The sequence below is a fragment of the Globicephala melas genome, chromosome 4, assembly GCF_963455315.2.
Source record: "Globicephala melas chromosome 4, mGloMel1.2, whole genome shotgun sequence".
Lineage (NCBI taxonomy): Eukaryota > Metazoa > Chordata > Mammalia > Artiodactyla > Delphinidae > Globicephala > Globicephala melas.
Window position 1 is genome coordinate 118,937,735 of NC_083317.1, and position 18,418 is coordinate 118,956,152.

The window sequence follows — 18,418 nt, forward strand, 5'->3', positions numbered from 1 at the left end:
CAACTGTAGCCAGGAGACACCTCCAAATCACCTGGGCTGGTGGCCAGCAGGGCTTATGCTTGTGGTCCCAAAGGACTGTACATATTTGCATATTTTAAAAGCTGTTTCCTGAGGGTCTAGCTTCCGATAAGGCTGAATCTAGGAGCTGACTGAAATCCCTCCCCACGTTCTTTTGAGACACTGATAGGTCTTAACACACTCTCAACAACTGGGAGATATTAAAAATAAAATAGTCTGCTTGGACAATAACAATGGCTGGAGAGAAAGCAAAGAACTAGAGTAAGGTTAAATAATAAGCTTCATCTCTTACACAAGGCTACTCTTTCAAGTCTGGGAGAGGTCACTGTTTCATCTAATACATAGAAAGAAAGGATTATGTTCCAAACAAAAAAACAAGATAAAAGCTCAGGAAGAAACAACATCAAAACTAATGAAATGGAGATAAGTAATTTACCTGATAAAGTGTTAAGGGAATTGTCACAGAGAGGCTCACAGAACTTGGGTAAAGAATGGATGAACACAGTGAGAAATTCAATAAAGACAAAACAAATATAAGAAAATACCAAAGAGAAGTTCCAGAGCTGAAGAATGAAATAATTGAACTGAAAAATATATGAAAGGAACCCCTTTAGTAACAGACTAGGTGAAGTGAAAGGAAGGATCAGTGAACTTGAAGTCAGGGAAATGGAACTCAATCACAGCAGTAAAAAAGAGAAAACAATTTTAAAAAGTAAAGCTAGCTTAAGGGACCTATAGGACATATCATATTATAGGGGTCCCAGAAAAAGAAGACGGGGAGAAAGGGGCAGACAACTTACTTGAAGAAATAATAGCTGAAAACTTCCCTAGCCTGAGGAAGAAAACAGATATACAGATCCAGGAAGCTCAGATGTTTCCAAATAAAAAAAACCAAAGAGATAAACACCAAGACATAAAGAACCAAAAGCTAAAGACAAAGAAAGAATCATAAAAGCAGCAAGAAAAAAAAAAAAAAGACTTGTTACATGCAAAGAAATCTTCATGAGACCATCAGCAGATTTTTCAGCAGAAACTTTACAGGCCAGAAGGGAGTGGCAAGATATATTCAAAGTGCTGAAAGAAAAACACTTCCAACTGAGAATACTCTACTTGGCAAAGTTATCATTGAGAATTAAAGGAGGAATAAAGAGTTTTTCAGACAAGCAAAACTAAATAAGTTCACCACCACCAAAACAGTCTTACAAAAAATATTAAAGGGACTTTTCTAAGCTGAAAGGAAAGAGTGCTAATTAGAATCAAGAAAACATATGAAAATATAAATCTTACTGGTAAAGGTAAATATATAGTAAAGGTAGTAGATTAATCACTTATAAAGCTAAAATGAAGGATAAAAGACAGAAGTAGCAAAAACTATAACTAGAATAATTAAGGGATACACAAGATTAAAGAAGTAAAATGTGATATCAAAAATATAAACATTGCAGAAGAGAGTAAAAATATAGAGCTTTAGAATGTGTTCACCTTAAGTTGTTAACAACTTAAAATAGACTGTTAAAAATATAGGTTGTTATAATGAAGCTTCATTGTAACCACAAAACAAAAACCTATAGTAGATACACAAAAGATAATGAGAAAGAAATTTAAGTGCACCACTAAAGAAAGTCATCAAACAACAAAGAAAGATAGAAAGTGAAGAAAGAAACAGGAACTTCAAAACAGGGAGAAAACAAGTAAGAAAATGGTAATGAGTACACACCTATCAATAATTACTTCAAATATAAATGGACTCAATTCTCCAATCAAAAGGCACAGAGTGGCTAAGTGGATTAAATAAAAAATAACCATCTATATGCTGTCTGCAAGAGACCTACTTCAGATAGAAGGACATACACAGATTGAAAATGAAGGGATGGAAAAAGATGTTTCATGGAAATGGAAACCAAAAGGAAGCTAAAGTACCTATACTTATATCAGACAAATAGACTTTAAAACAAAGACCATAATAAGAGATGAAGAAGGGCATTACATACCAATAGGGATCAATTCAACAAACATATATAACAATTGTAAATATTTATGCACTCAACATAGGAGCACCTAAATATATAAAGCAAATGTTAATAGACCTAAAGGGAGAAATAGACAGCAATACAATAATAATAGGGGACTTTAATACCCCACACTTAACATCACTGGATAGATCATCCAGACAGAAAATCAATAAGGAAACACCATCCTTAAATGATACGTTGGATCAGATGAACTTAACAGATATACACAGAACATTCCATCCAAAAGCAGCATAATACACATTCTTCTCAGGTGCACATGCAACATTCTCCAGGAGAGATCATAGGTTGGGCCACAAAACAAGTCTTAATAAATTTAAGAAGAGTTAAAATAATATCAACCTCTTTTCCAACCACAACGGAATGAAACTAGAAGTCAATTACAAGAAGAAAATGGAAAAATTCATGAATATGCAAGCTTAAACAGCATACTACTAAACAACCAATGGGTCAATGAAGATGTCAAAGGAGAAATTAAAAATGCCTTGAGACAAATGAAAATGGAAATACAGCATACCAAAATTTATGTGATGCAGCAAAAGAAGTTCTAAGAGGTAAGTTCATAGCAATACAGGCCCACTGCAAGAAATAAGAAAAATCTCAAACAATTTAACTTTACACCTAAGAAAACTAGAAAAAGAAGAACAAATGGGGCTCCCCTGGTGGCACAGTGGTTAAGAATCTGCCTGCCAATTCAGGGGACACCTTGTTTGAGCCCTGGTCTGGGAAGATCCTACATGCCACGGAGCAACTAAGCCTGTGTGCCACAACTACTGAGCCTGCGCTCTAGAGCCCATGAGCCACAACTACTCAGCCCAAGTGCCGCAACTACTGAAGTCCGTGTGCCTAGAGCCTGTGCTCCACAACAAGAGAAGCCACTGCAATGAGAAGCCCGTGCACTACAACGAAGAGTAGCCCCTGCTCGCCACAACTAGAGAAAGCCTATGCGCAGCAATGAAGACCCAATGCAGCCAAAAATAAATAAATTAAAATAAATAAATTTTTAAAAAAAGGAGAACAAATGAATCCCAAAGTTAATAGAGGAAAGAAAATAACAAAGATCAGAGAGGAAATAAATGAAATAAAGACCAAGAAAAAAGAGAAAAGATTAATGAAACAAGAGCTGATTCTTTGAAAATATTAAAAAAAGACTGACAAAGCTTTACCTAGATTCACCAAGAAAAAAAGAGAGAGGGCTCAAATAAATAAAATCAGAAATGAAAGAGGAGATAGTAAAGTGACACCAATGAAATACGAAGGTACATAAGGGACAACTATAAACAATCATAAACCCACAAATTGGATAACCTAAGAAATGGATAAGTTCTTATAAACATACAAACTTTTAAGTCTGTGTCACGATGAAATAGAAAATCTGAATACAGGCATAAGTTAGAGATACTGCCATTTCGGTTCTAGACCACCACAATAAAGCAAAATTGCAATAAAGCAAATCACACATTTTCTTTTTGCTTTCCAGTGCATATAAAAGTTATGTGTACACTATATTGTAGTCTATTAAATGTGCAATATCATTATGCCTAAAAAAACAATTTACTTACCTTAATTAAAAAATACATTATAGTTAAAAAATGCTAACCATCATCTGAGCATTCAGCAAATCAAGATAGTAACATCAAAGATCACTAGTCACAAATTATTATAACAAATACAATAATGAAAAACTTTGAAATATTTTGAGAATGACCAAAATGTGACACAGAGACATGAAGTGAGAAAATACTATAGGAAAAATGGCACTGATAGATTGCCTGATGTAGGATTGCCACAAACCTTCAATTTGTAAAAAAGTGCAATATCTGCAAAACATGATAAAGCAAAGCACAATAAAATGAATTATGCCTGTAACCTGATTACTAAGGATATTGAATCAGTAATCAAAAACCTCCCAATTAGCAGAAGTCCAGGACAAGATGGCTTCACTGGTGAATTCTACCAAACAGTCAAGGAGGAATTAATACCAATCTTTCTCAAACTTTACCAAATAGGAAAGGGAATACTTCCAAACTCTTTTTATAAGGCTAGCATTACCTGGATGCCAAAACCAGACAAAGACACCTCAAGAAAAGAAAATTACAGGCCAGTGTCCCTGACGAACGTAGATGCAAACATCCACTACATTGGCAAACTGAATTCAATAATACACTGAAAGAATCAAATACCATGATCAAGTGGGATTTATTCCAGGGATGCACGAATGGTTCAACATCTACAAATCAATCAACACGATAAGCCATACTAGCAAAATGAAGGCTAAATTCATTATCATTTCATTAGATGCAGAAAAAACATTTGACAAATTCATATCCATTTATGATAAAAACTCTCAGCAAAGTGGGTGGAGAGCAAATATGTCTCAATATAAAAAAGACAAGCCCACAGCTAACATCATACTTAATGGTGGAAAGCTGAAAGTTTTTGCTCTAACATCAGGAACAAGACGAGGATGCCCAACTTTGCCACTTTTATTCAACATAGTACTGGAAGTCATAGCCAGAGCAATTAGGCAAGGAAAAGAAAAGGCATTCAAGTCAGAAAAAAGTAGTAAAACTGTCTCTATTTGCAGAAGACATGATATTATGTACAGAAAACCCTAAACACTCCAACAAAAAACTGTTAGAACTAATAAATGAATTCAGTAAAGTTGCCGGATACAAAGTCAATATATAAAATTCTATACACTAATGACAAACTATCAGAAAGAGAAATTAAGAAAACAATCTCATTTACAATTGCATCAAAAAGAATAAAATTCTTAGGAATAAATTTAACTAAGGAGATGAAAGACCTATACACTAAAAACTATGGCACATAGAAGAAAGCAATTAAACAAGACACAGATGAATGGAAAGATATTCTATGCTTGTGGGTTGGAAGAATTAACATTGTTAAAATATCCAAACTACCTAAAGCAATCTACAGATTCAATGAAATTCCTATCAAAATTCCAATACCAATTTTTTTTTTTTTTTTTTTTGTGGTACGCGGGCCTCTGTTGTGGCCTCTCCCCTTGTGGAGCAGAGACTCCGGATGCACAGGCTCATGCCTGCATGGCCCAGCCGCTCTGAGGCGTGTGGGATCTTCCTGGACCGGGGCACAAACCCGTGTCCCCTGCATCAGCAGGCAGACTCTCAACCACTGCGCCACCAAGGAAGCCCCCAAGTTTTATAGGAATAAAATAATCCTAAAATTTGTATGGAATCACAAAAGATTCCAATAGTCAAAGAAATCTTGAGAAAGAAGAATAAAGCTGGAGGCATACTTCCTGATTTCAAACTATATTAAAAGGACATAGTAATTAAAACAGTATGGTTTTGCTGTAAAAACAGATACATAGATCAATGGAATAGAATAGGGAGCCCAGGACTAAACACATGCATATATGGCCAATTAATTTACAACAAAGGAGGCAAGAATATACAATAGGAAAAGGAAAGTCTGTTTAAAAAATCATGATGGGAAAACTGGACCACTGTCTTACACGATATAAAAAAATCAACTCAATATGGATTAAAGATGTGAACATAAGACCTGGAACCATAAGACTCTTTTAAGAAAACATAGGGCATAAGCTCCTTGACATCAGTTTCTTTGATGATTTTTTGTATTTGACACCAAAAGCAAAGGCAATAAAAGCAGAAATAAATAAGTGGGACTACATCAAACTAAAAAGCTCTGTACAGTAAAGGAAACGATCAACAAAATGAAAAGGCAACCCATGTAATGGGAGAAAATGTTTGCAAAGCATATATCTGATAAGGGGTTAATGCCCCAAATATATTTAAAAACTCATACAACTCAATAGCCAAAGACAACAAACAAAATAAAGTAGAAAAAACCCACAACCAATCCAATTAAAAAGTGGGCAGCAGATCACAATAGACATTTTTCTAAAGAATACATAAAATAGCCAACAGGTACATGAAAAGATGCTCAGCATCACTAATCATCAGGGAAATGCAAATCAAAACTGCAACGAGGTATCACCTCACACCTTATAATGGCTCTTATAAAAAAGACACAAAATAATAAATGTTGGCAAGGTTGCGGAGAAAAGGGAACTCTCGTGCACTGTTGGGAAAATGTAAATTGGTGCAGCCAGTATGGAAAATAGTGTGGAGATTCCTCAAAAGATTAAAACTAGAATAACCCTCTCATCCAGCAATTCCAATCTTGGTATTCACTAAAGCAAACAAAAACTCCAACACAGAAAGACATCTGCACCCCCTTGTCATTGCAGCATCATTTACAATAGCGAAGACATGGAAACTACCTAAGTGTTCATCAACAGATGAATGGATAAAGAAAGTGTGCTATATATACACACATGCACAAACAATGAAATATTATTCCACCATAAGAAAGAAGGAAATCCTGCTATTTGAGGCAACGTGGGGGCATATGTTAAGTGAAAAAAGTCAAACAGAGAAAGACAAATACTGTATGATTTCACTTATATTCAGAATCCAGAACAACATATGTATCGATACAGAGAACAGATTGATGGTTTCCAGAGGTTGAGGATGGGGGTGGGCAAAATTGTTGATTGTGGTCAAATGCTACAGAGTTCCAGTTATAAAATAAATAAGTCATGGGTATGTTATGTACAGCATGGTAACCACAGTCAATAATATGGTACTGTATATTTGAAACTTTCTAAGAGTATAGATATTAAATACTCTCATTATAAGAAAAAGAATTTCTAACTGTGTGGTAAAGGATGTTAACTAGATATATTTTGCTGATCATTTCACAACATGGGCATATGTAAAGTCATTATGTCACATACCTGAAACTAATATAATGTTATATGTCGATTACAACTAAGTAAATAAATCTCTCTTTTTCAGTCACCCTTTGAGACAACTCTGGAGAACCTGTAGGTTCCTAATCTATCCCCTTCTAAAACTGAAAAATGACTAAACTAGGGCTTGGACAATTGAGATTTTTCGTTTGAAATCTGTTCCCCATTGACTATGAGACTGTTTTAGGCAGAATTCTAAAATGTCCCTCAAGATTACTGCTTTAGGCAGAATTCTAAAATGTCCCTCAAGATTACTGCTTTCTGTGCACACATTCTGTATAATCCCTAAGAGTATTTTAGGCAGAATTCTAAAATGTCCCTCAAGATTAGTTTTAGAGAGATTGTTTTAGGCAGACTGTTTTAGGCAAAATTCTAAAATGTCCCTCAAGATTACTGCTTTCTGTGTACACATTCTGTATAATCCCTAACAGTATAAATATGATGAGATATTACTCCTGTGATTAGGTTGTGCTATGTGGGGGAGGGGGTGGGGGTGACTTTAAGAAAGGAAATGGGTCTGATCTAATCAGGTGAGCCTTTTAAGAGACAAAGCTCTTCCTGGTGACAAGTTTGAAGTGTGAGAGGGATTTAACAAGAGAGAGATTCTCCATTGCTGATTTTGAAAATGCGGGTGGGGGACAAAGGTCAAGGCATGTGAATAATTCCTAGGAAATATTATCTCCCACCTGACAGCCAGCAAGTAAGTGGGGACCTTGGTCCTCCTGTCACAAGGAACTGAACTCTGACAACAACCTGAATAAACTTAGAAGCAGATTTTACCCCAAACTTCCAGACCAGCTTTCAGTCTGACACCTTGATTTTAGCCTTTAGTGAGACCCTGAGCAGAGAACCCAGTCATATGGTGCTCAAACTTCTGACTTATAGAACCTAAGCTAATAAATGAGTGTTGGTATAAGCCATTGTTTGTAGTAATTTGTTATGTAGCAATAGAAAACTGCTACAAAGATCTTCAAAAAATTACAGAATCATTCTTTTTCTCACCAGTAGAATGAGAGTAATAATAGTATTATGCATTTGTGTTGAGGATGAAATAATTAAAATATAGCATTTAGTTGAGTGTACCATGAATGTTAATTAATTATTGTGTTGTTTTGAGGATTCAATGAAGTGATACCTAAAAAGTCCTCAGCATAGTGCCTGATACCTAATAACCACATAACAATGTTATCAATTTATTATTGTTAGAGATGAAAAAACTTGACAGGGACTCTCCTTAGACAACTTAGCATTCCCTGTATTCTTTCATTTGAAACCTTTAAATTTTGACTGAAAGTTAGCAGCCAGTGTGTCATGGCCTTAAAGTGAGCCTGTTTTTTTTCAAGGCACCAAAGGACGGGTTACTAACATCCAATACTTGAGTCTATAAGCAGGAAACTCAGATATTAGAAACTTTCTTCTCCAAGGAAAAGGTTAATTTGGAAACAAGATTGTGCATCATGTATTTTGAGTGGGGATATCTCCATCTGTACTTGGGGTTCATCTATACTTCATAAAGATGACTACAACCTGCAATCATATACTGCAAAACACCCCTCAGATTCTACTTTTATTACTATGACAGGGCGGAAGGCACTGTTTTACCATAAACTCAAGGAATGTAACTTAAGGACTTTCCATATCAACAGTATGCTTAGTATCAATTATCAAATCTCTTAAAAAAGATACACAGTAAAGTGAATCAGAGAAACATTCTTATCTATTTATTTGTATTTAACCTAGAGAAATCAGGGCATGTCTTTCGCAAGGTTGTTATTCCCAAGAATTCAAATATAACAGCTTACTTGAAAGATAAACACAGCTGAATAAATTTGGGTTTCTAGAGTTCAAAAAACTATTACATTAAGACTCATGATTGAGTTCACACTGTCTCTAAAGCAAGCACACATTTCAATGTCACTGTCTGCCACCTTACAATAACAGAAAACATCTGTATAATGGACTATAACATTACATGGTGCATTACAATTAGAAATGTGCTGAAGTGGTGGATTGGTTTATTTATGGTCCATGAAATAAAAGATTCTATGAGCGTCTCATGAAAACTTAATAGTTTAAGGAAATAAAGTATTTGAGCGCAACAATTACATTTTAAATGATATTATCACTAGAGAAATTTAGAACAGTCAAAAGTTGAAATATTAGTGTTAAGAGAAACCCATTACTAGTTGGCTGGAAGTCTTTATTATTGGAGAGGCAAAGAATGACAGAGAATTATGAAAAATTCATCCTGCCTTCTAGGTTCATATAATTTCTATAACAGAGTAAAATTCCTCTTAATTGCTCATAAAATCAAGTCTCTGAAAGTTATGGTGAGAGCAAACAGATTTAAAAACCTTGAATTTTTTTTTTCTAAAGAAGAACAGAAAAAGATCTTTGGCCATGTTGCCATAAAAACTGGCAAGCTTGAGCAGCAGCAATTCATGAACTGTTTCTAACAGGAGTCAAAGTTACCCCACAAAAAAATCTCCATGTGTGAGAGCAAATAATTACAGTTCATGAACAACGTGTACTTCATTTCCAGATTACAGGTAATTGTATACACATTTAAATTTGTTTATTTTGCATGCATAATCTCATATTCATGAAGATAATTTAATCATTTGTACTTGATGTGTGGGAAAAATTATGGTGTCTAATCATACTCCCAGATTTCTCAAAGTTTTGCCCTGCTGTGGGAAAAATCTGTCTTACGAGATAAAAAGCTTTCATTTAACTTTCAGTTATATTGCAAATCAAAAGAACAGCTATAGTCAATGACTTTCTTAGGTGATATATTGTATTTACGATAGAAAAGTCCAACAGATCTTATTACATTTGAAAACTTTGCCATGAACTTCTATGTTACTATATCCATAGAAATCTATTCTATTTAATGTCTTAAAGGCTAGATTTGTAAAACTGAGCTATATTTCCTCTATTTTTTTATTGCACTAAAGAGTCAAAATTAAATTGTCTACTTTTTTTTGGTATTAGAGGAAACTTTTCTTTATTAACACATGATTTAAAATACACATTTAGAAACAGTGATTGTGTTGAAATTCATATCTTTTGGATTGTTTTGTATTCATATTTGTTCAAAATGTTTCCACAGGAGACTTATATGCTCTTTTAGTATTGATTGCTGGTTGGTTTTCAGAATGGGTTCAGGTTTCCTCCAAACCAACATAAAAGACACATGAATTCTGGTAGTTCCTTGATTAAACATGCATCATTTGTAATGATTTTCCACATGATTATCCCAAATAGCCATGGAAGAGCACAGAACTGTCACCATACAATGGAAAGGGGTCAATGTCATAGTACGATCTGCTGGTGATGAAGACTACACTGCCCATTTGCCTGTAATGTACAATTTCAGGATATGTAATCATCATGTTATTACAGTCTTGATTTCAGAGAGAACAGTGAGGCTACAGCAAGATATCTGGATTTGAATATATAGCTCAAGAAAAGAATACTTTTTTAGTACTTAAAAATATTTTAAAGGGATATTGCTGGACAAGTAATGGATTTGAACTAGCCGTGCAATAACTTGGATTTTTAAACTTTTTATTCTTTTGGGCTTGATATCATATAAAAATATTATTTTACATCACTGTGACTTCTGGATTAATTAAATGGGGAAGAATCTTCTCCCTGATTTACAGAAAAAAGAAAAGAGAAAGGGAGAAATAATGGAAAGGAAAGATCAGAGGAAAAGGAGGGGGAGGAAATTAGAATTATTTAATTACTTCAAGACCATTTAAGTGAGCATGTAGAAAACATACATTGCAAAAATCTCATGGCACCATTAATCTAACACTTATCAACGTCTGTAGGAAACATGTTAATGTATGGGAAGTCAGCCAATCACTGTTCCTCATCACGTGAGGCAATGGCCTTAGGCAAGTCTTCTAGGGACCGCATATCTGTAGTTAAAGGAAGATGTCTTTTACACTAGTGGACTGGAGGTAAAAAAAAAAAATATATATATATATGTATATATATATAACCACTGTTTTATGATAATAAACTTTCAGTAAGTGCTTCAAGGACCAGTGACTTTGCAATGACGTCATTCCTATACTTAGGATATCCAGTACTTACTTTTAGGTGTAAGTTTTCTTTAGAGAATGCTGAAATCTCTGCCCAGACTCAGTAAAATGCTCCATCACTTGCATTATTAAGCACACAACTGAAAAAAAAAAGGGTGGGTAGACATAATTTAAATGGTAAAAATGATAGCCAAGAATTTGAGTTGACACACAACTTTAAAATATTAGGTAAATTAGATCATTTGATTTAAAATTCAACCTGCCCCATTTCCTCTACTCAGATTCCTGATTTCTCTTCTCCTACTATACATTTTATATAAAAATACAGTTTACTTTATCTATGGCTTATTGTCCATCTTTTCAGCTAGAATGTATATTCCTGAAGTTTTTATTTGTGCAGTGATGGGTATGTGTGGGCAGAGTGACACAATGTTTGATGGATACTAGAATCAGATTATGGTGAGCAGAGTGGTAATGACTGGGTATGCCATGCCATTTTAGTATTGTTTCTTAATGAGATTTAGTTCACCCTAAGTATACTGTATATCATAAAGTCACTCTCTAAAATTTTATTTTTCAACAATGTGAACCCTATGTTCACCATTGTGCATTTAGTTCGAGACAGTGCCTAATAGTTCCTCAATAAATACTTATTAAATGAGTAAATAAACCAAATACTGTAGTAAGAGTGTCAAAAGGAAACATAGGATTGATTAAACAAAAACTGTAAAACTGTGAGTTTAATAATTCATAGAAAAGAGAAATAAGAGTGGTTTAGAAAGCCCTCATTAAAGAAGTAAAATTTTTCAACAATAGGAATTCTATAAAACTTTACATACACTTCTGTAATTTTTTTGGCCTTATCCCTGAATAACTCGTATTATTATTTACTGAGAACTTTTCTTTAATTGATCCTAATTTTTATTTAAGTAAATGTATATAAAATCAGTTTTACAACTGGAGGACTGGTATCACTTCTTTTAATATGTTAAGAATAAAATGGGCATACATGGTAAAAAAGTGCATTTACTAAGTTCTAGCTAGACACTTTCATTCAAAGGTCCTGAGCTTGAAGTAGATTAGCAAGTGTTAGAGATATGTTAAAAATAAGCTAAGGTCAAATTTGACATTAGTCAGAAAGACTGAAAAGAGCATCATGCTGTGAGCGAATGCTCTATAATTTCAATTCCTTGTACCACATATAAGCACCGCCTGTGCAACCTCAAATCATCTTGCATTCCATAGACGGTGCATGTCCACACTTCAGGAAAGGTCTACTAAGCAGCTACTGACAAGACTGTGAAGTACCATGCAAAGATGAAGAACAGGAAACTTTTACTGACATCCTATTATATGTCAAACATTCTGCAAAGTAATGAACATTTGTTCTATAATCCTTCTCTGACTCTATGGTATCTCCTGATATGCATAATACCTCTACAGAGTCTCTGTAATTGAATATGATAGAAACAGTGGTCAAGATTATATTTTATAATTATAATTATATTTTATAATTATTTCCTAATTTAATCTCTATTTTTAATAGATTGCATATTGACATGGTACAAAATTCAAAATCCAAATGTTTTCCATGAATGTCATTCCACAATGGCATATAATAAAATTCTGCCTTCCCTCCCTGTCTCCCAGTCATTCAATTTGCGCCTAAATATTAGCAACAGTTTTAAACAGATGGTAGCTTACAGTATACATTGTTCTATAAATTGCTTTATTCAGTTAACAATATATCTTAAGAATACTCTTAGGGAAAAAAGAAATTTTAGTAAAGAAAAGTGCTTTAGGGACTTCCCTGGTGGCACAGTGGTTAAGAATCCACCTGTCAATGCAGGGGACACGGGTTCGATTCCACACGCTGCAGAGCATGTCCAGGAAGATCCTACATGCCACGGAGCAACTAAGCCTGTAGGCCACAGCTACTGAGCCTGCATGCCACAACTACTGAAGCCCAAGCACCTAGAGCCTGTGCTCTGCACCAAAGGAAGCCACTGCAATGAGAAGCCTGTGCACCAAAATGAAGAGTAGCCCCCGCTCTCCGCAACTAGAGAAAGTCTGCATGCAGCAACGAAGACTCAACGCAGCCAAAAACAAACAAATAGATAAATTTATTAAAAAAAAGTGCTTTAGTGAAAGTAGGATAGGCTACTTAATGACAAAGGAACCCCCCCATAATCATTAGCTTAAAAAACAAAGAAGTTATTTCTCATTCAAGAACAGTCCAAAGTGAGCCATCCTAGTGAATTAGTAGCTCTGTGCCACAGAGGCTGGCTGTAACTATGCCATCATATATACATGACTTCCAAGGTCATCCTGATCAGTCCCATTCTAAAGGGTAAGGGATAAAGAGTGAAAGCCAGTGGTCAGAGCTTTTCTCTTAATCAAATAAAACAGAGATTACAAATATCCTTTCCATTCACATGCTAATGATAGAGCTTAATCACTTGACCACAGCTAGAAGAAAGAATGGCTGGGAAAAGCAATCCCAGCTGGGCCACCATGTCTCAGTTTTAACTCTATTATTATGTTAGGAGGAAGAATGGATTTTGGTGAACAGCTAGCAAGATACATAATAAATTTATGTTTATTGAATAAATAAAGAAATTTCACCCATAATTTCAGAAATATTTAAATTATTTCTATGATACCTTAGATATATAATTAGGTAAGGTTAACTAAGGTTCATCTGAAAAGTTTCAACAAGGATACACAGGCATGTAATTCCTGTTATGATATTAAACATTTCCATCATCCAAAAAGGTTTCCACATCCCCCTTGCAGTCATATCTCTTCCTTGACCCCTACCTCTGACAAGTCATATACTTTCTGTCACAATAGTTTGGCAATTTTTAAGCATTTCATTTAATGGAATTGTGTAGTATCTTGTCTTTTGTGCCTGGCTTCTTTCACTTAGAAAGATGCTTTTGATATTCATCCACGTTTTACAGTGTCTCACCAACTTGTTCCTTTTTATTGCTAGCTAAGATTCAATACTTTATAGTAATGCAATAATTTGTAGTATGCACTACAGTTTTTTATCCAGTTACCAGTTGATGAGCTTTTGAGTTGTTCCCAGTGTGTTATTTTTGTGGTAAGAACATTTAACATGAAATCTAGCCCCTTAACAAAATTTTCAGTGTACAATAAAATATTGTTGACTATAGACATGATGTTATATAGCATGCCTCTAGACCTTATTCATCCTGCATAACTGAAAATTTATACCCAATGAATATCAACTCCATATTCCCCCCTTCCCTCAGCCCCTGTAAACCACCATTCTACTCTCTGCTTCTATGATTTGACTATTTTTGGTTCCTCATATAAGTGAAAACATGCAATGTTTGTCCTTCTGTGACTGGCTTGTTTTACTTAGCATAATCTCAAGTTTCATTCATGTTGTCACATATGGTAGGATTGTTTAAAGTTTTTGATATTCTGAACAAAGCTGCTAGGAAAATCTGAACACGAGTGTTTTTGTGATGTATGTTTTCATTTCTTTTGGGTAAATATCTAAGATGGTGACTGCTCAGTCATATGGTAAGTGTATGTTTACTTTAAGCTGTTTTGAAAGTGGCTCTTCTGTTTTTCAATCTGCCCATCGATATATGCGAGTTTCAGTTGTTCCACATCCCTATTAACACTTTTTTCCCCTCCTTTTTAATTTTAGCCGTTTTAGTGGGTGTGTAATTGTTGTTTTAATGGGCATTTCCTTAATTACTAATATTCAGCATCTTTTAATGTGCTTATTTGCCATCAGTATCTCTTCTTTGATAAACTGACACTTCAAATCTTGGGCCCTCTTTTAATTTTTAGAAGATAAATTTTTAAGTGTAAAAAATATAAATAATACCAAGTATTAATAGGATATTAAATCCTCTTGAAATTCAGTATTAAGAACAGGATCCCATGTAACTGTAAGAATAAATTCTAGGTAAATTTTGGACTTTCTAATGATAGATATTACAAATAAGTATTAACTGATAGCCTAAGCAGAACATATTTGGAAATACGACATAGTAAAACTTATGGGATGTAGTAAAAGCAGTACTAAGAGGGAAGTTCATAGTGATAAAGCTTATGTTAAGAAGAAGAAAGAGCTCAAATAAACAACCTAAATTTAAACATCAAGGAACTGGAAAAAAGAAAGAATTAAGCCCAAAGTTAGCAGAAGGAAGGAAATAACAAAGGTCAGAGAGGAAATAAATGAAATAAAGAATAAAAAGACATTAGAGAAGATCAATGAAACTAAGATATGTTTTTTTTTAAAGAAAAATAAACTAGACAAAACTTTAGCTATACTTGCAAAAAAAAATAGAGAGGACTCAAATAAAATTAGAAATAAAAGAGGAGGCATTACAACTAATGCAACACAAATACAAAGGATCATAAGAGACTGCTATGAACATTAAACCAACAAATTGGAAAACCTAGAAGAAATGGATTAATTCCAGAAACATAAAACTTACAAAGACTGGATCATGAAGAAATAAACATCTGAATAAACCAATTACTGGTAAGGAGATTGAAACATTCCAACAGAGAAAAGCCCAGGACCAGAAGGTCCCTGTGAATTTTCACTGGTGAATTCTACCAAACATTTAAAGAAGAATTAATACCAATTTTCTCAACTCTCCCACCGAATATAATAACAAATGAAAAAAAAAAAAAAGAAGAGGAGGAAACACTTCCAAACTCATCTACAAGGCCAGCATTACACTGATACCAAAACCAGACAAGGATACTACAAAAAGAGACAATTTACAGGCCAATATCCCTGTTCAACACAGATGCAAAAATTCTTAACAAAAATATTAGCAAACCAAATTTAACAATACAGTCAAAGGATCATGTACCATGATCAAGTACAATTTATACCAGGGATGCAAGGATGGTTCAATAACTGCATAATCAATGTGATATACCACATTAACAAAATGAAGGATAAAAATTATAGGATCATCTCAATAGAAGCAAAAAAAAAGCATATGACAAAATATGACACCCATTCATGATAAAAACTCTCAAAAAAGTGGCTATAGAGAGAACATACCTCAACATAATAAAGGCCATATGTGATAAGCCCACAGCTAACATCATACTCAATAGTGAAAAATGAAAACTTTTCCTAAGATGAGGTGCAAGGATGCCCACTCTTGCCACTTTTATTTAACATAGTACTGGAAGTCCTAGCCAGGGAAATTAGGCAAAGTAAAGAAATAAAAGACATCCAAATCAGAAAGGAAGAATAAAACTGTCTCTATCTGAAGATGACATGATATTATATAAAGAAAATCCTAACCACTCCACTAAAACACTGTTAGAACTAATCAATGAATTCAGAAAAAGTACAGGATACAAAAATCAATATACAAAAATCAGTTGTGTTTCTATGTGAAATCTGAAAAATAAACTAGTGAATATAACAAAAAAGTAACAGACTCACAGATATAGAGACCAAACTAGTGGTTACCAGTGGGGACAGGAAAATGGAGGGAAGGGCAAGCTCGGAGTAGGGGATTGAGGTACAAACTACTATGTATAAATAAAAAACCAACAAGGATATATTGTAAAGCACAGGGAACACAGCCAACATTTTCTAATAACTATGAATGGAGGATAATCTATAAAATTTTTGAATCACTATGTTATACACCTGAAAATAATAAAATACAGTTAATCAACTATACTTCAATACAAAATAAATAGGAGGCATGAGAGAGCTGAGAGTCAACTGTGTATGTTGCCCAACTGTTGAAACTAAGAAGTGCTGGTCACCACCACTGACTTCTGCAGCAACTAGGACTGACTATAGAAAAAAAAAAAGTTGTATCTCTATATGCTAACAAGAAACTATCAGAAAACAATCTCGTTTACAATTGTATCAAAAAGAATAAAATATCTAGGAATAAATTTAACCAAGGAGGTGAAAGACTTGTACACTGAAAACTATAAAACATTGATGAAAGAAACTGAAGATGACACATATGAATGAAAAGATATCCTGTCCTCATGGATTGAGAGAACTAGTACTGTTAAAATGTTCATACTACCCAAAGAAATTTACAAATTAAATGTAATTCCTATCAAAATTCCAATGGCATTTTTCACAGAACTAGAACAAACAACCCTAAAATTCGTATGGGACCACAAAAGTTGTTGAATAGCCAAAGCAATCTTAAGAAAGAACGAAGCTGGAGGCATCATGCTTTGATTTCAAACTATGTTACAAGGCTATAACAGAGGAGTATGGCACTGGCATAAAAGCAGACACATAGATCAGTTTAACAATAGAGAACCTGGAAATAAACTCATGCTCATATGGTCAATTAATCTACAACAAAAGTGCTAAGACTATACAATGGGTAAAACCTCATCTCTTTAATAAATGGTTTTGGGAAAACTGGACAGCCACATGCAAAAGAATAAAACTGGACTCCTATCTTACACTATACACCAATATCAACTCAAAATGGATTAAGACTTGAACGTAGGACCTTAAACCATAAAACTCCTGGAAGAAAACTTAGGTTTTAAGCTCTCTTATATTGTTTTTGGCAATGATTTTTTGGATTTGACACCAAAAGCTATAGCAACGAAAGCAAAAATAAACAAGTAGGACTGCATCAAACTAAATAGCTGCTGCACAGCAAAGTAAACCATCAACAAAATAAAAAGGCAACATATGGATTGGGAGAAAATACTTGCAAATCATATAGCTGATAAGGGGGTAATATCCAATATATATAAAAAGTTCATACAACTCAATGGCAAAAGAAACCAAACAATCCAATTAAAAAATGGGCAGAGGATCCAAATAGATTTTTTTCCAAAGACATACAAATAGCTAAAATGTACATGAAAAGATGGTCAGCATCACTAATAATCAGGAAAAGGCACATCAAAACCACAATGAGATACTATGTAACACTTGTTAGAATGGCTACCATCGAAAAAGACCAGATAACAAATGCTGATGAAGATGTGGAGAAAAGGGAACTCTCGTATGCTGTTGGTGGTAATGTAAATTGATGCAGCCGCTGCGGAAAACAATATGTAGGTTCTTCTAGAAGTTAAAAATAGAACTACCATATTACCCAGCAATTCCACTTCTGCGTATATATCCAAAGGAAGTGAAATCAATATCATGAAGAGATAACTGCAATCTAGGTCTGTTGCAGTATTATTCACAACAGTCAAGATATGGAAACAACCTAAGTGTCTGTCAACAGATGATGGATAAAGATGATGTGATATATGTGTGTGTGTGTGTATATACATATACACATCTCTATACACAATGGAATATTATTCAGCTATGAGAAAGAAATTCTGTCATTTGCAACAACATGGATGGACTTTGAGTGCATTATGCTAAGTGAAAAAAATCAGACAGACAAATACTGCAAGATATGACATTTATAGCATCATAAAAAAAGTCAAATTCAGAAACAGAGAGTAGAAAACTTGTTGCA

At 34.2% G+C, this 18,418-nt stretch overlaps 1 long non-coding RNA gene across 3 annotated transcripts in view; it reads right to left on the reverse strand.

The window, feature by feature from the left end:
* The window catches only part of LOC132597272 (uncharacterized), a 399,384-nt gene that overhangs the window by 72,477 nt on the left and 308,489 nt on the right, over window positions 1–18,418 (reverse strand). For all 3 annotated transcript variants that reach the window (XR_009563798.1, XR_009563797.1, XR_009563799.1), the window contains one exon: window positions 10,981–11,068. This is a non-coding gene — a long non-coding RNA (uncharacterized lncRNA). The remainder of the gene's footprint in view (window positions 1–10,980; window positions 11,069–18,418) is intronic.